The sequence below is a fragment of the Saimiri boliviensis genome, assembly GCF_048565385.1.
Source record: "Saimiri boliviensis isolate mSaiBol1 chromosome 19 unlocalized genomic scaffold, mSaiBol1.pri SUPER_19_unloc_4, whole genome shotgun sequence".
NCBI classification, from domain to species: domain Eukaryota; kingdom Metazoa; phylum Chordata; class Mammalia; order Primates; family Cebidae; genus Saimiri; species Saimiri boliviensis.
In genome coordinates, this window is record NW_027412505.1 from 703,528 (window position 1) to 716,343 (window position 12,816).

Here is a 12,816-nt window from a genome sequence, read left to right on the forward strand (position 1 = left end):
CAGGTCAGACCACCTCGCCTTGCACATGAAGAGGCATTTTAAATCCCAGACAGTGGATATGACCCACACTGCCAAGGGAGAATTCAGGTTTTTGTTTGTTTCTTTACCTTTTCACCTGGTCTTCCTGATGAGGGGCGGAGCCCAGCCAGAAAGCTCTACATTCATGGTCAGGTTCCCAGCTGAGTCAACTTGTGAGTGGATAATCAGGAAAAACGAGGAATCCAAAAGACAAAAATCAAAGAATCGATGGCGTCTGTGACTGGATCTTCTATCATTCCAATTCTAAATCCAACTTGAATATTCCTGGACTTACAAAATGCAAGGGGGTGATTACCCCCTTTCTCTAAGCAAAGTGTAAAAAGGAATCAAGCCCCTTCTTCTGGGCCAAGAGAATTTTGAGCGTTAGCTGTCTCTTGGTCACTGGCAACAAAGAACTCCTGATTCTATCTCAGAGTGTGGCACTTTCCTTACAACTTGCTTGGTTACAACATTAGCAGTGTGAAAACAGACTAACGCCTGCACACATAGGTCTAAGTTAAATGAAAATTGACGGAAGAAGCAATGTCACATGAACAGTAAGCATAAGGGGGTTGAAAGCATTATATTGCTACCGGTTATATTACTACCAGTAAAGAAGAGATTTTCAAATGAAATGTATTACCAGAGATTAAAAAAAGAGAGAGAGAGACATTTCACAATAACAAAAGCATCAATCCAACAAAAAGACATGCAGTCAGAAATCCGCCCAATAGCTTAACTTCAGAGTTCACAAAGAAATGGATAAAATTACAGAGAAACGGCGAATTCTATGAGCATGATTAGATATGTTAAAACTTTAGCAATAAATTTAAAAACTATAGAAAATTCCAACAAAGAACTAGAAAAACAAAAACATTAACCACACAGACTTTATGTATATAAATAGATATGAACATCAGTGAAAAAATATATATTGTCTCAAGTGTGAATTATACATTTACCAAGAGAAACGATATCTCAGGCCATCAAACAATACATTTGAAAATATTGAAATCATACAAGATGTATTTTCAGACCATATGAAAACGCATTAGAAATTGGTAGCAATAAGGTGATCCTGTGGACTGAATGTTTTGGTCATTCCCTAAGTTCATATATTGAAACCTAATCCCTAATGTGATGCTGTTTGGAGGTGGAGCCTTTAAGAGGTGATTAAGTCATGAGGGCAGATCCCTTATTAATTAGGTCACTGTTCTTATAAAAGGGACTTCATTCAGGTCCTTTGCCCCTTCCACCATGTAAGAACACTGAGAAAAGACACCATTTGTGAATCTGGAAACACCTGAATCACACACTCATTCCGCTATTGTCTTGACCTTGGACTTCCCAGGCTCTGGAATTGTGAGAAATAGATTTCTTTTGTTTCTAATCCACACAGACTATGGTATTCTGTTACAACAGCCGAAATGGACTAAGATACATGATTGTAAAAATACCAAGTATTTAGAAATTAAACATCGAAACTCTAAATGACAATTTTGTCAAAGTAGAAATCACAAGAGAAATTAGGAAATCCTCTAAACTGAAGGATATTAAAGGAAAATAAATCAGAATCTATGGGGTGCAGCAGAAATAATAGAGAAAAAATGACATTTTTAAGTACCTCTATTAGAAAAGAAGAAAATGTCAAATTAGTAACTTAGCTTCTGCCATAAGAAATGAAAAGGAACAGGCAGAGGAAAGAAATAATAATGAAACTGAAGTCAATTACTTAGAAAGATAAATAAAATTAACAAATCCTAAACTTGCTTGTACGGGAAAATAATCAGTAAATTTTATAAAACCCTAACTAGATTGATCAAGACAAAAAGATACAAATTAACAATAATAGGAATAAAAGAACATCAGACCACTGTGACCTTCAGGTCAAGAAAAGGAATATTAATAATTTTATGCCAATAAGCTTGACATCCAAATGAACAATTTCCTTGAGAGAGAAAATTCATGAAAACTGATCTAAGAAGAAATAGAAAATATGACCAGCCATATATAAATTGTAGAAATTGAATTTGTAATTGAAATCCTTCCCATAGAGAATACAGAAGGTCCAGAAGGCTTTGCTGATGAATTATATGAAACACACAGTTGAAAATACCATCAATTTTACACACACCTTTTTAGAAATTAAAGGAGGCAACTCTTTTCAACGGATTTATGAGGCCAACATTACTCAGATTAAAAAAAGAAAATGCAGACAACAAAATTAGAAGAAAAAAGAACCAAGAACAATTATTTCTCTTGAACAAAGACCAAAAGTTCAGTGCAAGAAGTTAATAAATTCAAATACAAATTTTAAAAAAATATGTCACTCCAGATTGGTTTATGGGGAAGTGTTTGATTCAAATAAACTGCAAATTAAATAACACAACTCAATTAATACAATAAAAAACAGGCCGGGTGCAGAGGCTCACTCCTGTAATCCCAGCATTTTGGGAGGCCAAGGTGGGTGGGTCACTTGAGGTCAGAAGTTCCAGACCAGCCTGGCCAACATGGCGAAATCCTCTCTCTACTAAAAATACAAAATTAGTCGGGCATGGTGGTGGAAGCCTGCAATCCCATGTACTCAGGAGGTTGAGGCAGGAGATCTTTTGAACCCAGGAGGCAGAGGTTGCAGTGAGCCAACTCACGTCACTGCATTCTACCTGGGCAACCAGAGCAAAGCTCTGTCTCAAAATAAAAATTAACAAAATAATACCATGTTCAGGCATCAATTTTTTAATAGTGTGTATAATTTCTACACTAAAGTCTACAAGCACTACCGACAGAAAGTAAAGAAGATCAAAATTAACAGAGAAATTGCGTATTCAAGAAGTGGAATATCCAGTGTTATTACTTCTCCAAGACTGAGCTATTAAATTAAGTGCATTTTCAATTAAGACACCAGTGAGCTTTAAAGGAAATGTTAAAAGAAATTGGCAAGCTGAAGCTACCATTTCTATGAAAATATAAATAAGTTCGAATAGCTGAAATAATTTTAAAAAGAAGGAATTTGGAGGATGCATATTGAGTAATTTCAAGATTTACTATAAACCTCTAGTAATAAAAAGCAGTGCGACATTGTTATAAAATAGGCTTAAATCAATGGAATAGAATAAAAAGCCCATGAATAGACCCACACAGACGCGGCCGATCCCAACCGTGACATGGGGTAGGGGCGCCCTCTTGTGTTCAGACGCCTTTCCTGCTGCCGGGAGCCCAGGGAGACCCAGGGGAGGTCTCGGCTGAGCAGGTGAGGATGGAGCTAAGGGCCACCGTTCTTAGCCCTGTGGCCACAGGGGGGCGTCGCCGCGCAGCTGTCAGATTCTTTTAAAAAATTATCCATGTTTCTGATTATATATAGTATATAATAAGATAACAAATTCAGGAACCATGGGAAAGTAACGTATAAAACCTTAATAGGAAGTAAAATACAGATTACAACACACTACCATTTGATTTTTATGCAAATGCTTTATTATTCCAATATTTTTACTCACTTGCTAAATAAAGCACACAAGTCAATATGCTCAATAATTCTGTGAGTTTAAATCTTTAAAAAATGCAATGTTAGTGAAAAACCAAAACTGCTTAGCAAGGTATGTATGGCCTTGTTTATTACCTATCATAGACGTCAAGGTGCTCATAGTCAATAGCTATTTAAACTTTACACAATATTATTTTTGGCCCGATATTGATATGTTAAATGAATGTATCAGAGAATCTTATATTTATGGCAACAGGTTATATTATGTTTATGGCATCAGGCTATACAGATCTATTCAAAACCATTTTTGTCAAAGTTTAAACACTGGAACAAAAGTCAAATTGTTTCCAAGTGAGACGCAAAATGACTCTTGCTAATAGTACAGATTTTGTTCCATGGGTAATAATAAAATTTATTTGTATTTTAGATTCAGGGAGCACATGGCAGGCTTGTTAGCTGGGTACACTGCACTGCTGAGGTGTGGGGCACAGATGATCCATTGCCCAGGTAGTGAGCAGAGCACCCGGTAGGCAGTTTTCAGCTCTCACTCCCACCCTCCCTTCCCAGTGTCTATTGTTCACTTGTGTCCTTGGGTATTACTGTGTTCACGTTTTTTTTTCTTTACATGAAACCATTGAAAGCAAAAGACTGTCATGCTTATAGGTTACTTTGTACATTTATCATTCTATTAATACATGTCTTAAGTAATTAAGTAGCATATTAAGGCCATAAACCAAGTCATTATCTCATACCAAAGGACTATTGTTATTCAATCATCTAGCAAATTCATTTTAATGGGTTACGTTACAGGGTTGAGGTCAGCCTACAGATACAAAATAGGTTAATTAAATTTTTTTATATCAGCTTTTAATTTTTTCATTGGAACAGGATTTGTGCGTGGGAATGCTAATGTAGCAGGCTTCAACAAATTTACAGTTTATCAAAATCAAGTTCTTAAAGAATACGATAGCATATACTTTAACTCTTATAGTACAAACCCTCATATTAATTGATGGTCACAGAAAAATACTGTAACAATGTAAAGTTTTAAAATACATCAATGATGCAAGTTTCAAACAAAACGTAGCAACCAAAATACTTAATTGTCCTTTCACCAAGCTTTTACAAACACAGTCAGTCTTCACTGTCTGAGCAAATCCATTTTAGTTTCTTCATTGTGCCTTTTAACATGACATTTGTCAGGTTGTTGAATTTATACTGCAACAGTACTTTAGATGTTACCCTCTCGAAATTTCCTCACTCCAGAGCTCAAATTCTTGTCTTCTTCCCAAAGGCACATCTGTCTTTTTCTAGCTCAGTGCTTTTCAGGAGTCACCAGCTGACCCTTTGAAACAGGTATCGTACTTTCACTGGCTCTTCTGCTTTCTTTTTTCTTTCTTGCACTTTGAAGAGTTCCTACTCTTCTTTCTTTCTTATTAAGGTCTTGTTGTTGGGTTCCATGTTTCAACTTAGATAAGCAAAGATTCTTGTGAGACCTTTTTCTTGTATCCAAATTAGCTTCGGTTTCCATTTCAGCATCATTACCATTGGGTTTCTCTTGAGAAGTTATTGTTCTTGCTCTTTTACTTTCTATGCTTTTGCGGCTGCCTTCATTAGAAAGGTGGATGATTTTTCACTTAGCACATAATTCACATAACTCTTCATTTACTCCATGGAATGAAATGTATCTTTCTGAGAGATTATCATAAGCAATTTCCTTTTTAAAGACATATAAGAATTTGGATCACCGAATTTTTTTTTTTTTTTTTTTTTTTTTTTTTTTGAGACGGAGTTTCGCTCTTGTTACCCAGGCTGGAGTGCAATGGCGCGATCTCGGCCCACTGCAACCTCCGCCTCCTGGGTTCAGGCAATTCTCCTGCCTCAGCCTCCTGAGTAGCTGGGATTACAGGCACGTGCCACCATGCCCAGCTAATTTTTTTTTTTTTTTTTGTATTTTTGTATTTTTAGTAGAGACGGGGTTTCACCATGTTGACCAGGATGGTCTCGATCTCTTGACCTCGTGATCCACCCGCCTCGGCCTCCCAAAGTGCTAGGATTACAGGCGTGAGCCACCGCACCCAGCCCACCAAATATTCTTTCAAAGACTTCTGCTTCTTTAAAGTTGCCATTTTCCATACAAACAGCGATAGCCTGAATTTCGATTAAATTCTCTTATTTCTTCGTGAAGTTTGTCCTGTTCCTTTTCCACTGAACCCCAGATTATCAGGACTCCACGGCCTTGGCCTCGGCCACAAAGCCGGGTCCTTCCCCTGGGCGCCCCCAGCCGCGCCTGGCACCGAGCGGCTCCTCTCCGTGTCGCCCCGTTTCTGCCCGGCAGCTCCCCCATCCGCACGGCCGCGGGCCGCGCTCGGATTCTGCGGAGCAGCGGAGGGAGGAGCGGGGGTGGGTCAGGCAGAGACACGGAGCCGGGCTGGGCATCGGCGGGGTGAAGCGGCCTCTGGCAGCCGGGGACCCCACCCGCGGGAGGAGCGGGAAGCTCTGGAGCCGCCCCTGAGGTTTCTGTCTCCTCATCCCCTCTCCAGCCCTCCGGGCCCACCCTCCAGAAACCCGGAAAGAAGAAACGTTTTCTTCTGCTCCTTCTTCCTTTTCAGCGCCCCTGCTTCCTGTGACAGCAGTGACACGTGCGCAACTTCTTCCCGGGAAGGGCGCCCGAGGCGTGATCACGCGCTCATTTCTGGCAGAGGAACTGGGGTGTGGGGAGGGCGGAGAACATGGTGAAAAGTCCCTCTCGTGGGCAAGGCCCTCTCCAGTGACCGCCCAGTTTACCCAGGTGTGGCTGTGCGGTGGGGCCAGACCGAGGCCCGCCCAGGCATCACGGTTTATCCAGCACCCCAGGTGTCCATACCTCAGAGCCTCTGCACAGCCACTCCCCTGCCTGAAACTCATCTCCAGGGCTCCCTTCCCCGCCCCCCGCCCCACGTTCTCCTCATGCCCACCGGAGCCTGTCTCTGCACTGCCCACTTGGCACCTCCCATCCCCCTCACCCCACCCTGCTTTGTTTTTGTTCGCAACCCTTTTACTAACATTTAAGAATTCTTTACTTATTTGTTTTGAGAGACAGGGTTGTGCTGTTACCCAGGCCGGAATGCGGTGGTGCAATCTTGGCTCACCATAGCCTCAAACTCCTGGGCTCAAGTGATCCTCCCACCTCAGCCTCCCAAGTAGCTGGGACTACAGGTGTGTGCCATCACACTCGGCTAGTTTTGTATTTACTTTTGGTACAAACGGAGTCTTGATATGTTTCCCAAACTGTTCTCAAACTTCTGGCCTCAAGTGGTCCTCCCGCTTCAGCCTCCCAAAGTGCTGGGATTACATACATTTGTGCCCAGCTATGAATGTATTTATTTTAATTGCTTATACTCTTTCTGTCCTCTAGCATACATGCTTTATGAGGACAAGGACAGTGATTTTGATTGTTCACAGCTGCCTCGAACAGTGACTGTTACTTTAAATATACTTGTTGAGTGAATAAATGAATGAATGAATGCGCACATAGACTCATACACCATTGCACAAAGACAAAAAGATGTTGTCACACATATTGACACACATTCTTACTCAGACACTCTCGACACAATGACACATCCACACACAACTGACATTCTCATGCACATGCTCTTGAATGCTTTGAAAGGCCTGATATATTTTTTTTCTTCTCTCTCTCACTCTTTTTTTTTTTTTCTTTTTTGAAACATGGTCTTGCTGTGTCACTGAGGCTAAATTGCAGTGGTATGATCACAGTTCACTGTAACCTTGAACTCCCAGGCTGAAGCAATCCCCCCACTCAGCTTCCCAAGTAGCCAGAACCACAGGCACCTGCCACCAGGCTCATTAATTTTTTAGTGTGTTGTAGAGATGGGGTCTCGCCATGTTGCCCAGGCTGCTTTCAAATACCTGGCCTAAAGTGGTCCTCCCAGCTCAGCCTCTAAAAGCTCTGGGATTGGATATGAGTCACCTCAGCTAGTCTTGAAGTTTAATTTTCATTCAACATGACGTTGTGAACATTTCTCATGTGTTTATGTAGTATTAGCTTTAATTTTTTTCTCCAAGTTATTTAAAAAATTTCAGAGTCCAAAAGTTGGAAAGAATACAATTGTCACCATAGATCTAATTATTTCCTTTGTGTATGTAATAAATTATATTTCCACGATTTTTGCTGAAACATTAGGCAATCACTTGCCAACAGCATGACCTTCATTTCTAAATACTTTGGTGGTCATCTCTTAAAAAATAACATGTTTCCGACAACAATATTATTATTACACTGAAGAGAGTTACTACAATTCCCTAATATCACAGAATTTCAAAGTGATGTGAAATTGCCTTAACCATTTCCCGCATGTCTTTCTTGTGGAGGTGAGCAGCGCTTGGGAGCTCCAGCCCTCTCCGAGTTTCTGTTCTCCCTGCAACTTCTCTCTCCAGCCCCTTGAGACCAACATTCAGGGAAACTGAAAAGTAGGAAAATTTTCTTCTACTCTCCATTGCTCAGTTGTATTTTTTTTTTTTAGGGTCCCATTTACTTAGTTTTCTTTTATTTGGGAAAAACACCTCCACGTCCACATAATATTCCAAGGTGCGGAGATATATATTGGCATTATGAAATCTGAGCACAGCTCCCCTGGGCCTTGGTCCCCTCAGCAGGGCAGAAGAGGGCTCCTGTGCTGGGATCCACGGGGGAGCCAGAAGTGGCACTCCCTGAAGAAGGCATCAGGGTAGAGCTGAGACCTAGAATGAGCTCACTTCCTTTCCTTGGGGTCAAGAATCAATCCTCTAAGAAGCCCGCTGTGTCAGGAACTCCAAACTGTCATCAGGTGGTCAAGAAAGGTCCACACAGCACGGAGAACCAACCACTCCACCATCCTCACTTCCATGGACAGAGCCCAGGTGAGAGCCACCCCTTCTCCTCCTCCCCTGTCTCCCACAGCCTCAGCACCATCGTCTTCCTCAAGCCCACCACGACTGAGCTTATCATGCCCTCTCCCTGTTTGTGTCAGTCACGCTGGGTCCCCCACATACTCTGCACTTGAATCCACGAGGCTCTGCACACTCCTCTTCTGTCCACATCATCCTCCCTCCCCAACTCCACAAATCTTCCCACTGCACCCCCTGGAATTCTCAGTCCATGATCAGCAAAACCTCCACATTCTCTCTCAGGATGTCCCTGCACCTCGCAGCTCCAGCAGAAACCTGGGTTTCCCGGAGGACACAGAACCTTGTGTCCTCCTTGAAAATTTGAAGTTTAAAAATATGGACTGCTTCACGAACTTGCATGTCACCCTTGTGTAGGGACCATGTCCTTGTGTGTTCCTTGAAAATTCTGGACATTAGACATTGTCAGATGGATAGATTGCAAAACCTTTCTCTCACTTTGTAGCTTGTCTGTTCACTCCGATAATAGTTTCTTTTGCTGTGCAGGAGCACTTTTATTTAATTAGATCTCATTTGCTAATTTTGGCTTTTGTTGCAATTGTTTTTGACATTTCCTTCATGAAATTGTTGACTTTTCCTATGTCCTGAATGCTATTGCCTAGATTTTCTTCTAGAGTTTTTATAGTTTTGTGTTTTACAATTATGTCTTTAATCCATCGTAGTTAATTTTTGTCTAAGGTGTAAGGAAGGGGTCCAGGTTCAATTTTTTGCATATGGCTAGCCAGTTCTCCCAGCACCATTTATTAAATAAGAAATCTTTTCCCGGTTGCTTGTTTTGGTAAGTTTGTCAAAGATCACATAGTTGTAGATGTGTGGTCTTATTTCTGAGTTGTCTGTTCTGCTCCATGTGTCCATGTGTCTGTTTTTGTGCCAGCACCCTGCTGTTTTGGTTACTGGCCTTGTAGTACAATGTGAAGTCAAGTAGCATGATGCCTCCAGCTTTGTTCTCTTTGCTTAGGATCATCTTGGCTATACAAGCTCTCTTTTTAGTTCCATATGAATTTTAAAGTAGTTTCTTCTAATCCTGTGAGAGATGTCAGTTTCATGAAAACAGCATTGAATCTATCAATTACTTTGGGCAGTGTGGCCATTTTCACGATATTGATTCTTCCTATCCATGAGCATGGAGTGTTTTTCCATCTGTTCGTGTCCTCTCGCATTTCCTCGAGCAGCGATTTGTCATTCTCCTTGAAGAGGTCCTTCAATTCCCTTGTTAGCTGTATTCCCAGGCATCTTATTCTGTATGTCTGTTTGTTTGTTTTGACATGGCGTTTTGCTCTTGTTGTGCAAGCTGGAGTGCAATGGCACCCTCTCAGCTCACTGCAACCTCCCAGGTTCAATCGATTAACCTGCCTCAGCCTCCTGAGTACCCAGGATTACAGGTGCATGCCACCATGCCCAGCTAATTTTTGTATTTTTAGGAGAAACTGGATTTCACCAAGTTAGCCAAGCTGGTCTCAAATGAGATCTCAGGTGATCTGCTGGCTTCAGCATCCCAAAGTGCTAGAATTACCGGCATGAGCCACCACACCCGGCCCTCTTATTCTGTTTGTAGCAATTGTGAATAGGAGTTTATTTATTATTTGACTCACCGTTTTTGTATTGTTGTTGTATATAAATGCTTGTGACTTTTGCACATTGGTTTTTGTATCCTGAGACTTTACTGAAGTTGCTTATCAGCTTAAGAAGCCTTTCTGCTGAGACAATCAGGATTTCTAGATACAAAATCATGTCATTTGCAAAGACAATTTGACTTCCTCTCTTTTTATCTGAATATCCTTCCTTTCTCTGACCTGATTGCTCCTGCCAGAACTTCCAACACTATGTTGAAGAGGAGCAGTGAGAGAGGCCATCCTTGTCTTATGCTGATGTTAAAGGGAAATGCTTCCAGCTTTTGCCCATTCAGTATGATATCGGTTGTGGGTTTGTCATAGGTGGCTACTATTATTTTGCGGTATGTTCCTTCAATACCTAGTTTGTTGAGAGTTTAAAAATATGGACTGCTTCACGAACTTCCATGTCACCCTTGTGTAGGGACCATGCTGATCTTCTGTGTATCATTCCAGTTTTATTCTGCATGCTGCCAACGTGAGAAATGATCACAAGCTCTTAAAAGTGGAGATAACTGAAGAAATGTAGGTGAGAGGGAGTGTTGGATTTCATCTGCATCTGGTGAAATTGGACCGTCTCTGTCTTTTATTCTTTAATGAAGTGGTAAAATGCATTCCAGATAAGTTAAAGTATTCTTGTATTCCTGGAATACATAACCTGGGCAGGATTTTTAAATTGTTTATAGCTCATTGGTGGACACCGTCTACTGCTGTTTTTCTCAGTATCTTTATGTCTAATTGCTTAGAAGTGCCTATCCTATCATACTTTTCTCTTATCTATTCCCTAGCTGGCTTTAGAATCAGTGTTATTAGTGCCTAAACAATAATGAGTTTTCTAGCTCTATGTTTCCTTATTCTCTTGGATATTATGTATAAGTTCAGTAAACTTCATTGAAGATTTGGTAAAACTTATTTTCAAAACAGCCTGGATATGCCTGAAGGGAAAAAAAGTTTTAAAACCATTTTAACTTCTTTACTGGTAGTAAGTTCTTCCCGTTGGTATAATCTTGTTCATCATTTCAAAATTATTTAAACCTCTACTATATCATTAGTGGCATATTTATCTGTCATAATGCTATTTTATTCAGAATTACCATTTCCTGTTTTGTCTCCATCCAAAGTAACAGCTGCTTTTGGCAGGCTGGGCCCTCAACGGTGGCAGCTGCCAGGTCAGCCTTGTCACCAAGGTGGTGGTGCGATTGCTGTGCCCATGCAGTGTCCATCCCAGCCACCACGGCCACTTTGTGCAGGGACTCCATGAGCAAGCCCTGTGTGGCTGAGTGGCATCACCCGTCAAGCCATCTCACCAACCTGATCACGGGGAGCCCCATCCCCAAAAGACCCTCTAGTAAGCATCCACACACAACCACTATCTTCACACATTCTTTGTGTAGTAAGAGGTCTATGAGTACCTCTTTCCTCTAAATACCAATTTTTTAACTCTATTTTCCCCAAGTTCATGACTTGCCAGCCAAGCCCAGAGCCACTGCCCATGACTCATTCATTCATGCACTCCTGGGGCATCACTTCACATCCTTCACCTCCCATAGGCTTCTCTGTATTTTGATTCCTGGTTCCTAGCTTGACATCCATTCCCAAAGATTTTGTGGTGTCAGCTCCCAAGCCGACTGCTCTTGTCGTCAATTCTCCTCTTTATATGTACTTATTTCCTGGAAAAATTGCACTGATTTTTTCAATGCAGCATTTGCAAGGATGTGCAGTAGGAGCAATTCTTCTTATTGTAGATAGAATTGCTTCAAAACACCAGAAATGTATATTTGAGTGAAGGACAACATGCATGGAGAAAAGAGAACAATCCTCAAGCGGGCAGCAGATTTTCACAAAGTGAGCCCTCCGGCAAACCACACCCACATCCAACCACAGCAATCACAGCCCCAGGGAAACACTTTTGGGTCCTACTCAGCCATAAACCACTCTCCCCCACCCCAGAGGAGCCACTCTTGATTTCTAACACAAATTTGTTCTTCAGGTTCTGGCTGAATGGCATTACACAGTCACCATCACGCCCCTGGGGCTCATCATCTCTGTCTGTGGTCATAGGCTAGTCATTCTCAAGGCTGTCAAATGCTGCACTTTATAAATAGCTTACACTTCCTGTCCCTTCACTGTTGATAGACGATTGTGTTATATCCAGATTTTACAAATCGTGCTGCTGTGAATACTTTCATATATTTTAGCACACACATACATGCATTTCTATTGGTTTATAACCAAGAGTGCAATTGCTGGGTCATAAGGGAGTCGATGCTTGGCTTAGTCTCTCAATGAACAAGTTTCTAGTCATAAACAAACAGTAGAGGAGGGTAAATCTCTTACTTTAGAAATTATTCAGATAATAAATGAGGAAGGAATGAGATACTGAGACTATACAAACTGTTTTGCAACCCATAAGGAATTAACAGATTTAGCCATTGAACAGCAATGGCAATTAACAACACAATAAAGAAAAAAAAAGCTAATGTTAGGTTCTTCCTCTTGATGGAAGAACGCAGTAGAGTACCAGCAGACAAGAGCAAGTGAAAAGGAAATCAAGCCTGAACTAAGCTAACCTCCATAGCCAGTCACCGACTTCGAGGCAATACAAACCATAGAAATACATATCCAACTACACCTTGAGGAGCAGTCAGCAAAACGCACACTGTGGGAAACTCTACCACAGAATACGTATTTTGAGAAAGAATCTACAGAATAAAGGAGAACAAAAGCATAGTTCTAAAGGCAAAACTAAATTAT

At 41.2% G+C, this 12,816-nt stretch overlaps 1 non-coding gene and 1 pseudogene across 1 annotated transcript; both read right to left on the minus strand.

The window, feature by feature from the left end:
• Nucleotides 1-4,614: 4,614 nt before the first annotated feature.
• LOC141583339 (telomeric repeat-binding factor 1 pseudogene) lies at nucleotides 4,615-8,794 on the minus strand (annotated as a pseudogene).
• A 1,647-nt stretch (nucleotides 8,795-10,441) lies between these two features.
• LOC141583375 (U6 spliceosomal RNA) lies at nucleotides 10,442-10,548 on the minus strand. Its single transcript, XR_012516030.1, has one exon. It is a non-coding gene; the product is annotated as a U6 spliceosomal RNA (small nuclear RNA).
• Between the last annotated feature and the right edge of the window lie 2,268 nt (nucleotides 10,549-12,816).